Here is a 10,547-nt window from a genome sequence, read left to right on the forward strand (position 1 = left end):
TTACCAGAAGTAACTCGTTTTCTACTGTGTTGCCAAGGACAGTCATTTGCTGTCAGTGTTTGCTATAAAATAACAGTAAAAGAAGGCTGTTTAGCACAATTCTTGTTTTGGGATTTTGGTTTGAGCTTTGATTACTTTTGTTCTTTGGTTTTCTTTCATTTCATTAGAAGTTTTTTGTTTGTTTTTTGCTGTTGTTTTGTTTTGTAATTGATTTAATATTTTGATAAGGCTATACACTGTACATATTGACTGCCCACTTTTAGTTATTATTGAATAAATTGGATGTATTCTTAAGATTAAAACAGTGATCTCCAACTCTTCACTCATAAGAAACTTCTTTATCCAGGTGTGGTATCACCCTACTGAAATCCCACACCTTTCAGACACAAATGTATCTCGCTAAGGGGCCTGGGTTCCATAATGACGTCTCAGTCAGACTGAGCTACACAAGTGATTGATTTTACATTCAGTGTGGATAGTGTGTCCAACTCTGTGGATACCGATGTCATGATGGAAAAATTACCCATATTGTATCCTTGCATGTCAAATATTTAGCTGCTGCTAAAATGCTGTGGATGATAGTGTTGAACAAATTAATGGGAAATATATCAGTATTTCTGAAATGTCTTTCAGGAAAAAAAATATATTCTAAGGGAATATAAAAGCTGTCAGAAAACACAGACATGTATGCATCTGCTTTCCTTCAAATGTTTTATCAGTGGTAACTACTACTAGAGAGATTCAATTTTAGGACCTTTCGAGATAGGGAATTTTTTGGTGATTTTGTTGTTTTTCTTGATTATTAGAGTGAATTTTGTGCTTGACAATACATTTGGTTCCATTTTATGGTTTTAACACAAGCACAGTGTGTAGTTCATTATACAGTACCCAGATGTTTTTTAAAAGCTGAGACCAAATCCAGGCCCTTTTCTCCCTTGGTTTTTTTTCCCCCCAGTGGCAATTCTGTTTATTATTTGGTTTTATTTTATATTCACACATGATTTTCCTTCTGTAGTTCTGTGCAACACTTGCATGCCATTCCCCAAAGGCCAGAAGAAGTTATGGGGTTTCACCTGGAACTAAAATGACAGAGGACTGTTAGATGCCATGTGGGTCTTTTGAGAAACATATTCTCAAATGAAGAGCTATCTCTCCATCCCCTGATATGCACTTTTGTCATTCCTTGTGTGCTATATTAGTGGAATGTATCATACATATAGAAACTCTTTCTTGAGATATGTTTACTTTGTTGTAAAAAAGTAGAAGCACCCATCTCCTTTCAGAGCAAAAGCAGTTTAGAATGTGATTTGAAGTTTCTCTTTGGATCAGAGAAGCAGATTTGGGGAACAGTAACACCAGGTAACAGGGATAAATCATAGTGCAGAGCCCATCACTGACACTACCACGGGAAAGTGGGCAATGCAGAGAATACTGGCATAAGACAATGGAGCTGGAGCCAAGATAAAATCGTGCAATTGTGGTGGCTCTGAAAATGAGATAGAGCCTTCCCAGATGGTGTCTGAATGGCCTTCTCCATTTCTTTACAAAAGGAAACAAGGCATTCAATTGAGTAGCTGGTGTGTACTGGAGATTCATCCTCTGCTTTGCAGGGTAGGGCTCTGATGGGAAAGCCTCTACCAAAGCACTGAATGGGTCAGAGGTGCTTAACCCTTAACTCAATACTTCTGCTAGCTTTCTGATTCTGTACATTGCAAACAATAACTCTCATAAAAGAATCCCAGTGTTTTGACTTAGTTTGACTGGCATACAGCACATGACATAATCTATATTTTATTATTCAGGACTACTCTCAAATGTTGTGTGAAACTAATTTCAGAACATCAATAACTTTTATATTTCTCGGGTCCCAATGTTGTCTCTATTTCATTTTCTAATAATTTATTCAAACTTTCTTTAAAAGTCATGAATTAATCTGGAACTATCATTACACAGTTATTACATAGTTTCCAAGATGAGAACACACAGCATACACCTGGGACATTTTGAAGTGTGCTTTTCTGAGCCCCTTATATCTCAATTTTTCATAGTTTAAGAATCATTACATCAAGAAACATCGAGTTTCACAGACTACACCAAAGCAGAAGAAGAAAGAAATAGGAAATTCAGATATAATAGAATAATTATACATATCAAGGCCAGCTGCAAAGCAGTCAGCACAATGAATTCTATACAGAGATTGTACAGGGCTAATGTTAAGATAACGGGGAATCACGTTTTAGTATGAAGAGCTTCCACAGGCTATTGAAATGTTTCTATCACAGCCTACATCAGGCAGTCCCTTATTTCAAATGGCAGGTACCCAAGAGGAAGGTGTCTCCTGCTTCTCAAGACCACAGACACCATCCTTTTTTACAAGTAGCTGCTGCAGGCTCCTGAGAGGTTTCCATTGAGACCTGTTGTGGGCTGTGCATGCTCTAATTGCATGCTCTCTCTATCACCATTTAAATGTAAATATGCAGAGACCTACAGCCACAGCTGGCCTCCTTGGTTTTTCTAATTCTGGGCAACAAAAGTAAAAATAAAGAAGTACTGAATCTCTCTCAAATGGAGCACAGAATCATATAATTACATGTGTGTATCTGATGGAGAGTTCTCAGTAAGTGAGCAGTGGGAAACTTGAGCTGCTGTGGGCTAAGACTTGGCACCCCCACCTACATGAAAGCCAGAGGACAAAATATGGAGTTTTTCCTCTCCTATCATGTGGGTCACAGGGAAGGAACTCGGGTCTCTATGCTTGGTCGCATTACCATTATCCACTGAGCCATCTCATCAGCCAGTCACCACAGACACAGAGTTTAAGAATCTATGTATTCATATTTACATTCGGGGTTATACCGCAACTATGAAAACTTTCCCCAGAGAATATATCTACTCAATTAAGGGCAATAAATGGAGTCTGGGAGGGATCTATGAGGAGGGTGGCAGGCTTTAAAACTTCAATGGAGCCTCAGTTTTTTGTATCCAACAAGTCTGGATGAGATGGGGTAATTTTTCCTTCTCTTTGACCTCCCTGTGCTATGATTGAACCTAATAATGTCCATGCTCCCTGAGTTACATTCCAGGCCTGTAACTTCATTCATCTGCTACAACAGCTACAAGGCAAGTAGCAATTTGAGACACCATAGTCAGTTTGGCTGGTACAAGATTAGTCCTTGAGAGTGGCTGAGAGAATGCTTTCAAGACTAGGAATATCTATCTGAAAGAGAAAAGGAAGTGTCTCAGTTCACACTGCATACTCGGGAGAGTTTAGTCGTTTAAAGACTGATGTCAAGCTGTTATCTACCTGCACAAATAGTATTAGTAAATATCAGGTTAAGCTACCTGACATCTACCAAAACAGTCAAGCACTACACTGAAGACCTACAATTAAATAAGGCTCAGGATCCACCAGAGAATTGAAAGATGGACAAGAAGAGCTGAATCACTTGATAATGATTGGTTTCCTGTGTGTTTACAGGTGTCCCTTTCTGTGTCAGTGTTAGCTTAGAAAGAGAAGGTGTCCAAAGGCAGAGAGCAACTTAACACATCCCCCAATCCTTCTCAGGCTTCTGCTTAAAAGCCCTGGTTTGACAGCACCAGTTTGGGGATCCAGGGGATTAATTCCTTCACACATTAAGTCTCTGACTCACAGTCTCAGAAATGAGATCTGTTCCAGGAGACCTTCACAAGCATGAAGCATCCACTGGAAGAAGTACTTCCTCAATAAACTCTGAGATCTAGTGTGGTTAAGATCAATATCAGACATCGCTCTCCCTTCCTAGCCTTGCACAGACATGCTCTCCACCATAGGCATGTGACCTCTATTTCAGGATCCATCCATGCAGGATAGTTTGAAGTTTCATCCCAACACTGGTTAGCTGGCCTTAAATTTTTATTCCTTCGTCCACTTCTACTCACTGAGGAAGTTCTCAATTCTGCATTTCTTCAATTAGGCATTTCATGCCTAGTCTGCAGTGTTATCCTACATGAGAGGAGACAGATTTGCTCCATCCTTGACAATTCTATGGCATTATCTTGAACCCACAGGAGCTCTGGATGGGTGCCAGGTAACCTAGGAAAATTAGCATTCCATCTTCAAGCACCTGAACCTATAGGTCTCCATAAACTTCTATCTTTGAGTATGGATGATCTTGTTCAATTAAAAACCACACAATCCGGAAGGACATAGAAGAAATGTAGAGTAGGGACAGGAAAGAAAGCTCTTCCATTAAGAACATTTGTTTATCCACCAGAGGATCCAGTGGGCTGCTAACAATCCTATTAATGAGTCTCTGGGTTGAATACCATGCCCTCTTCTGGCCTCTTCAGGAATTGCATGCATTTGGTGCACAGATGTGGTCCTGGGGGGATTTCTAGAGTCCCCTCTGGGCACCCCTAGGGTCCTGCCCTGCAGGCCTGGCTTGCTTGCTTTTTGCTGGTTTTGTGATACCAGGTGCGGGTTGCAGCAGGCAAAACATACATATAAATTAAAAAAAAATGACAACGTTCCAAATTCAAACAAATAAAACCCAAATAGGCTCCAAATGTGTAGTCACACTAATATTACCTAAAAAGAAAGCCTTGTCTCAACATGTCTGGGAAATCTCAACATGAGTAGAAGGAGGTAGTTTTCTGGAAAGTCAGTATTTCTGCTTTACAGTTATCACCAATGCTGTATATCAAGGAAGTGAGAGGCAGATAGCTCTGGGTTTCCTGATTTCTTATGAACCCCGAATGAATATTCATTTCATAACAAGCTTTAGAGCAATACAGTTGTGACTCTCATAATTTGGTCAGCATGCTTATTACAGGAACATGTGAATGCCATTTACCTTATTTTAGGGGTACCTAAATATATGACCTAAAGGATACAGCATAGATCCATTTTCTATCATGAAGTGCTTATACACAGAGTAGGATATGACATCCATGCCCCCCAAAATATACCCTTGTGAAGGACTGGCTGTCTGGGAATTCTCGATTTAGACCATGATGCCTGGAGTTTACAGAAAACCATCTCTGCCTGTGAATTCTGGAGCTCCAGGAGTGTGACACCATACCTGGCTAAAAACGCTGGGCTTGATAGTGTAGGATTTGAACTTGTTTTCTTTTTTTTTGTTTGTTTTTTAATTCATAAAAGTACAGACATTTCACTCAGTATGGATTTAAAAAGAATCTCTCTCTACTTAGCTGTATCAGTATATGCAGTGTATATGGCTTCAGCAAAATATCATAATAGTGACCAGAAAAAAGAAAGAGAAAATAAAAATCAAATCTGCAACACCAAGGTAACCAAAAATTCTAATCCCCTAAGCAATCAAAACCAAAACCTACAGGGGCAGTTTAGTAGCACTGAATTACAACATGTGGTCAACCGTGAAGCAAGGTAGAAAGGCAGTTTCAGATGTAATAGCCCATCAAGACAATCGTTGCCATGTTTCTTTGGGGGCTTTGTAGTTCAGCCTTTGTAATACCAAGGTTGACACATGTTACAGGATTTTGCTCAAAGTCTTTTAACTTTACTTAACTCACCTCCATTAAATATTCTTGGTGTTGGGTGAGGACAAGTATTAATTTACAGTCTTAGATATTTCCTCCTGAATGCTGAGCAGCTCTGGATGTGCTTCTTCCTTCTCTGAAGCTCTGCCTGGTGCAACCTCAGCAAGAGGGGAAGCCCATACACCACTGTGTGGAAATATACTGCCCCTGCCGACCTGGAACATCATCTGACCTCTGTTCATGTCTTTCAACTCCTAAGAAGATGAATGTCTTCTTGATGTACAACAATAATTTTGTAGCATGAATATAATATAATATAACATAAACAATATAGTATAGAATACAAATTCTAGCAACCTAAGTGTTCTTGATGCTTTGTCCTGGAAGCACATAGCACCCCTCCCCCTTTTCCTGACATGTACTACACACAGCAGCACAGACATGAGTATGGTATTGCTCCCTTCACTCTGAAATGGCTGTTGAGCCTAATGAACTTAAAGCTTTGTTCATCCCCAAGTCTACACATTTTACATTAGCTGCAAATAGTGAAGTTTCTTAGGTTCTCAGCTTGGAGAATGATAGAAGCTCTTATTGTCCATAAACAGTTGTTTCTTATAGTGACCTTGTCCAACCCTACAACTTGGAGAAATGAATGACTGCAGTTATACACTAAAAGCAGTAGAATTCTCTCAAATTCTCTTTTGCAACATGATTTACAGTTACACCTTTTCAGATGAACCGTCTGAAACTCTAAAAGGTATTCTATTGCTGCCACTCTGAGGATGAAATTTCCAGGGTTTGGACATGCCTCAACTACCTCTTGCTCCAGGCCTGCTTCTCTCAGCCCCTAGCTCTCTGGCCTCACAAAAATCAATAGTCTATAATTCATTAAGGGTGTCTTGGAGTCTCCTTACAAACACAGCCAAAGGATGTCTCCCATGCCTTATATTGGGACTTTATATTTCATATCCTATGGCTCTTGGGGAAGACTTTTTATCCCAGTAGCATAACTCTCTCTCTCTCTCTCTCTCTCTCTCTCTCTCTCTCTCTCTCTCTCTCTCTCTCCTTGTGACTGTGTGTGTGTGTATGTGTGTTATATAATTTATATATATATGTAAATTAATGCGACTCGTTAAGTCTATTTCAAAAATTTACAGTTAATTTTTCCTACAAATTCCCTCTCCTTCTGTATTGTGCCATTTGTTCTAGTGATCTAGGTGGAGAGGCATGATGAAGAGCTGTTTCCCCAATGCAAAATGAACTGACAGAGTACTTTTCTCTTTTAAGTTGTCCTCTATTATATCGTTTAAGATATTTGCTGACCAAGTGACTATGTGAATATGTAAAAAAATACATGCATATGTGTACAGAGACACATGAATACTTGCCTTCACAAATACATGCACACACACATAAAAGAAAAGAATATATGAATGAACAGTACTGTATACTAGCACCTACAACAAGCACCTATCATTACACAAATATGACACATAAACATGCTCACAAACACCTGGGCAAAAACACATACACACACAAACATACACACACACACACACACACACACACACCCACACACACACACCAATGAAAACACTGCTATATTACAGTACATTTCCTGACAACTGAGGAAGTATTGGGACCTGAGCTGTGTAATAGATCCTTAAATTAACCCAACTTGTGCTGCCTGGGCCTGTACGGATTTCCTTGTCAGGAACTTTTTCCATGCAGATATTTGCTGCTTCTACAAGTATGACATAAAACAGACAAATGGGTCCTCTGCATACACAAGTGGGTCCACACAAGATTCAAGGTTCTAAAAGAGGGTTCCAAGAATATCTTCCAGCAAGCTCCAAGTGGAAATATATTCTGCTCTCTAAACCTAACTTAGCAATTTCTCATAAGACTCTGGTAGCACCAATAAAAACAGTTAGCCATAGATATTATCCAGTAGCTGCAATCAACAGATTACAGTTCATGAGATATAATGCCAGGGCCAGGAACCAGGAGTGGGTAGATTGGTAAGAAGGGGAGTGGAAAAGGAATTGGGGGAGGGTTTTTTTTTATGATGGGAAACCAGGAAACGGGATAATGTGAGCAAAGAAAATACCCAATTTAAAAACAAAGTTGTGCTTGTGCCCGCGAGCACACACACACACACACACACACACACACACACATGTCAGTAATGTCAGCCAAAAAGAGGTTAGTGACTTAACATGCCTTGATTTTTTTGAAATGCAGCACTCTGCAAAACAATGAGGGGGAATCTGTACAGAAGCAAAGTCATGTCTATGATACACTCAGCAAAATAACGTCAGCAAAGGGATGCAGTATAGGATTCCATGAATCCACTTGGTGAAGCCAGTAAGACACTCATTAGATTCCAGGGGTTTATCTTAGTGCAAGGAGGCAAAGGAGTCTAAGTTTTATTTTTAAAATGCTTACATGTTTAACTTTTTACTACTAAAGACTTTAATTAGAAAACAATAAAACTGGAGACTGTCCTTCTGTCCTAGGAGTGTATTGGGCCCGAGGAGCTCTGCTCTGAGATAGCTGCCATAGAGAAGATTGGAGGACCTGGTTCCTAGATAATTCCGGAAGTGACATCCTGATTCACCTCTCCATACCATAGAACTAGAAGGGGTTGCTGTCAGGGGTCCAGGAACTCCTCTGCCTAGAAAGGAAAGCTAGCAGTGACCAACTGGGAGGGGGACAAGAGCATGTGTCTGGATTGGAAGTGGCCACGAAGGTCACATCTGGCCTGGTCTCCTGACCTCCTGACCCCAGGGTCTGAGTATCTCCTGTGATCCCTGCAAGCATCCACGAGGCAGGCAAGAGGAAGAGTGCTTTGTGAAGGCCCTCAGCAGAAGACAGACACAGAAGTGTAGCTTCACGAAGAAGCTTGATCCCAGGGCCACTGGAGTCTGAGGACCAGTGGATGGAGAACCATGATAATCCAGGTAAGTTGGCTTCTGTGGTCCCTCAACCAACACCAATGCTTTTGCACAACATCAGGGAATCATCTTTGTGACTACGGGGTGCCTGGACTCCTGCCCCTTGACCTCCAAGAGCCCCACACTCTCATCTTAGAATGATAGGCTGTTGTTTTAGGTTCCTAAGTGTTCTTTCAATCGGAACATTGAGATCCTTGGAGCCCCGTTTTGTTCATTTCTTCAGCTAGCTGTTTTTGAGCAACCCTTTTGTGCCCCATATCATACTCGTATTCCAAGGGTACCATGTCTGTTTTGCGGTTTTTTTCTCACATGGGTCGGCCTCCAAACCCAGGGTCTGGAAGTTGTAAGGAATGAGGAAGGACTGGGAAGGGGAATCTGAGGTCACATCGTAAGATTCGGAAAAGGTGGGCTGGACTATCCTATGTTTTCATTCACTTTTAAGTGTTGGCAACATGGCTTCTCTTGGATTAGTAAGACATTAATTGTTGAAACATTCAACTGTGGGTAACATGCAGCCCAGATTTCTTGGGTAAGACCACGACTAGTCTACCCCCTCCCTACTACTTCTTTCTGAAGTTTCCTTCATGATGAGATAAAACTCATGAGAAGGCACAGTGAGCCAAGTTGTGTATCTGACACCTGAAGTAGACAGCATTGACTTCCTCTTTGTTAATGAATTGGCACTTAGAAAAACAAACAAATAAAAAAAACCCCAAAACACTAAAATGCTTGTATAAAATTATAGAAAATAGCACCATGATATTCCTAGCTATGAGCAATTGAACCTCATAACAATTAATTGAGACCAAACCATACAAAGATTTCTGCCTGGGAGGTGACAGAAAATTCAAAGATGCTGGTCAGACAGCTTAAACAAAACAGGAAGTCTCAGGTTCAGTGACAGACCTGGTTTCTAGGGAATATGTTACAGAAAGACTGAAAAAAAAAAAACAAACAAAACGATGCTGTCCCAATCAATCAATCAATCAATAAAAAAAAACAAAAAAAGAAAAACTGAACAAAATCTTACATAAATAACTGGACTTTCAATACACCCACCAATATATGTATTGGTACCGACATGCTTATGCCACACACAAACACATGCTCTCTCTCTCTAGATAGATAGATAGATAGATAGATAGATAGATAGATAGATAGATAGATAGATACCACACACAAACACATAGTCTCTCTCTCTCTCTCTCTCTCTCTCTCTCTCTCTCTCTCTCTCTGTCTCTAGATAGATAGATAGATAGATAGGTAGATATAGATATAGGTTGCTTTCTCTGTCTAAAAATCATAAGTGAGTAGAAAACTATGAGGAGATAACAATGGATGGTAGAGAAACAGTTGAATGGGGACTATGGAAGGCTTATGTTTAATGTGAGACGCTGGACTCTGCTATCCATCTCTTGGGCACTAACATTTCTTAGGGGGCACATTTCTTAGACTAGGTTGAGAGTGTTAGTGAAATTTCATTCTTGAAGCCTCACATCTCTCACACCAACACTCAGCCTGAGAGAAGCTTTTCTCACATCCGGGTTGATCCAGTGAGCTCCAGAATATAAGCTCTAGGAAGGAACTCTAGCAACACTGACAGAAAACAGTCCTGACAAGTACCTGCTTAGGCTCTTTCAGTGTGAGCCAAGATCTAGGCAGAGTGATGAGACCATCTTGCAATGCAAGGAAAGGGGAGAGAAAGCATACAAGCACCCCCCTCCCAAAAAAAAGCAATGATTTCCACTCATATGGCAATTCCACTGGGATCTAATACTTGCAAATTTTGTCCTGCCTGTGATCTCACATGACCCCTAAGAAGCAAATGACTTCATCAATCAACATTCTGTGCTACTACAATGGAGGCAAGCACATAGAACACATTTAGCACACTGGCATGTACTTGTGTACTGTGTGTTCAACCTATCTATCCTAAGGAAATGCAGCTTTTAGTTCAGCACGATTTTTTACTTCCCAAACATGTAGTTTCTTGAAAGAGGATAACTGCACAAAAAGTCTTTGAAATGATCACAGAAATGAACAACTGGTTGAGACATAGGAGAGAGCCTAGATAAGGTGCAGGATGGTTGC

This window comes from Mus caroli, unplaced genomic scaffold (genome assembly GCF_978045245.1).
Source record: "Mus caroli unplaced genomic scaffold, Mus_caroli_1 scaffold_12, whole genome shotgun sequence".
In the NCBI taxonomy this organism is placed as follows: domain Eukaryota; kingdom Metazoa; phylum Chordata; class Mammalia; order Rodentia; family Muridae; genus Mus; species Mus caroli.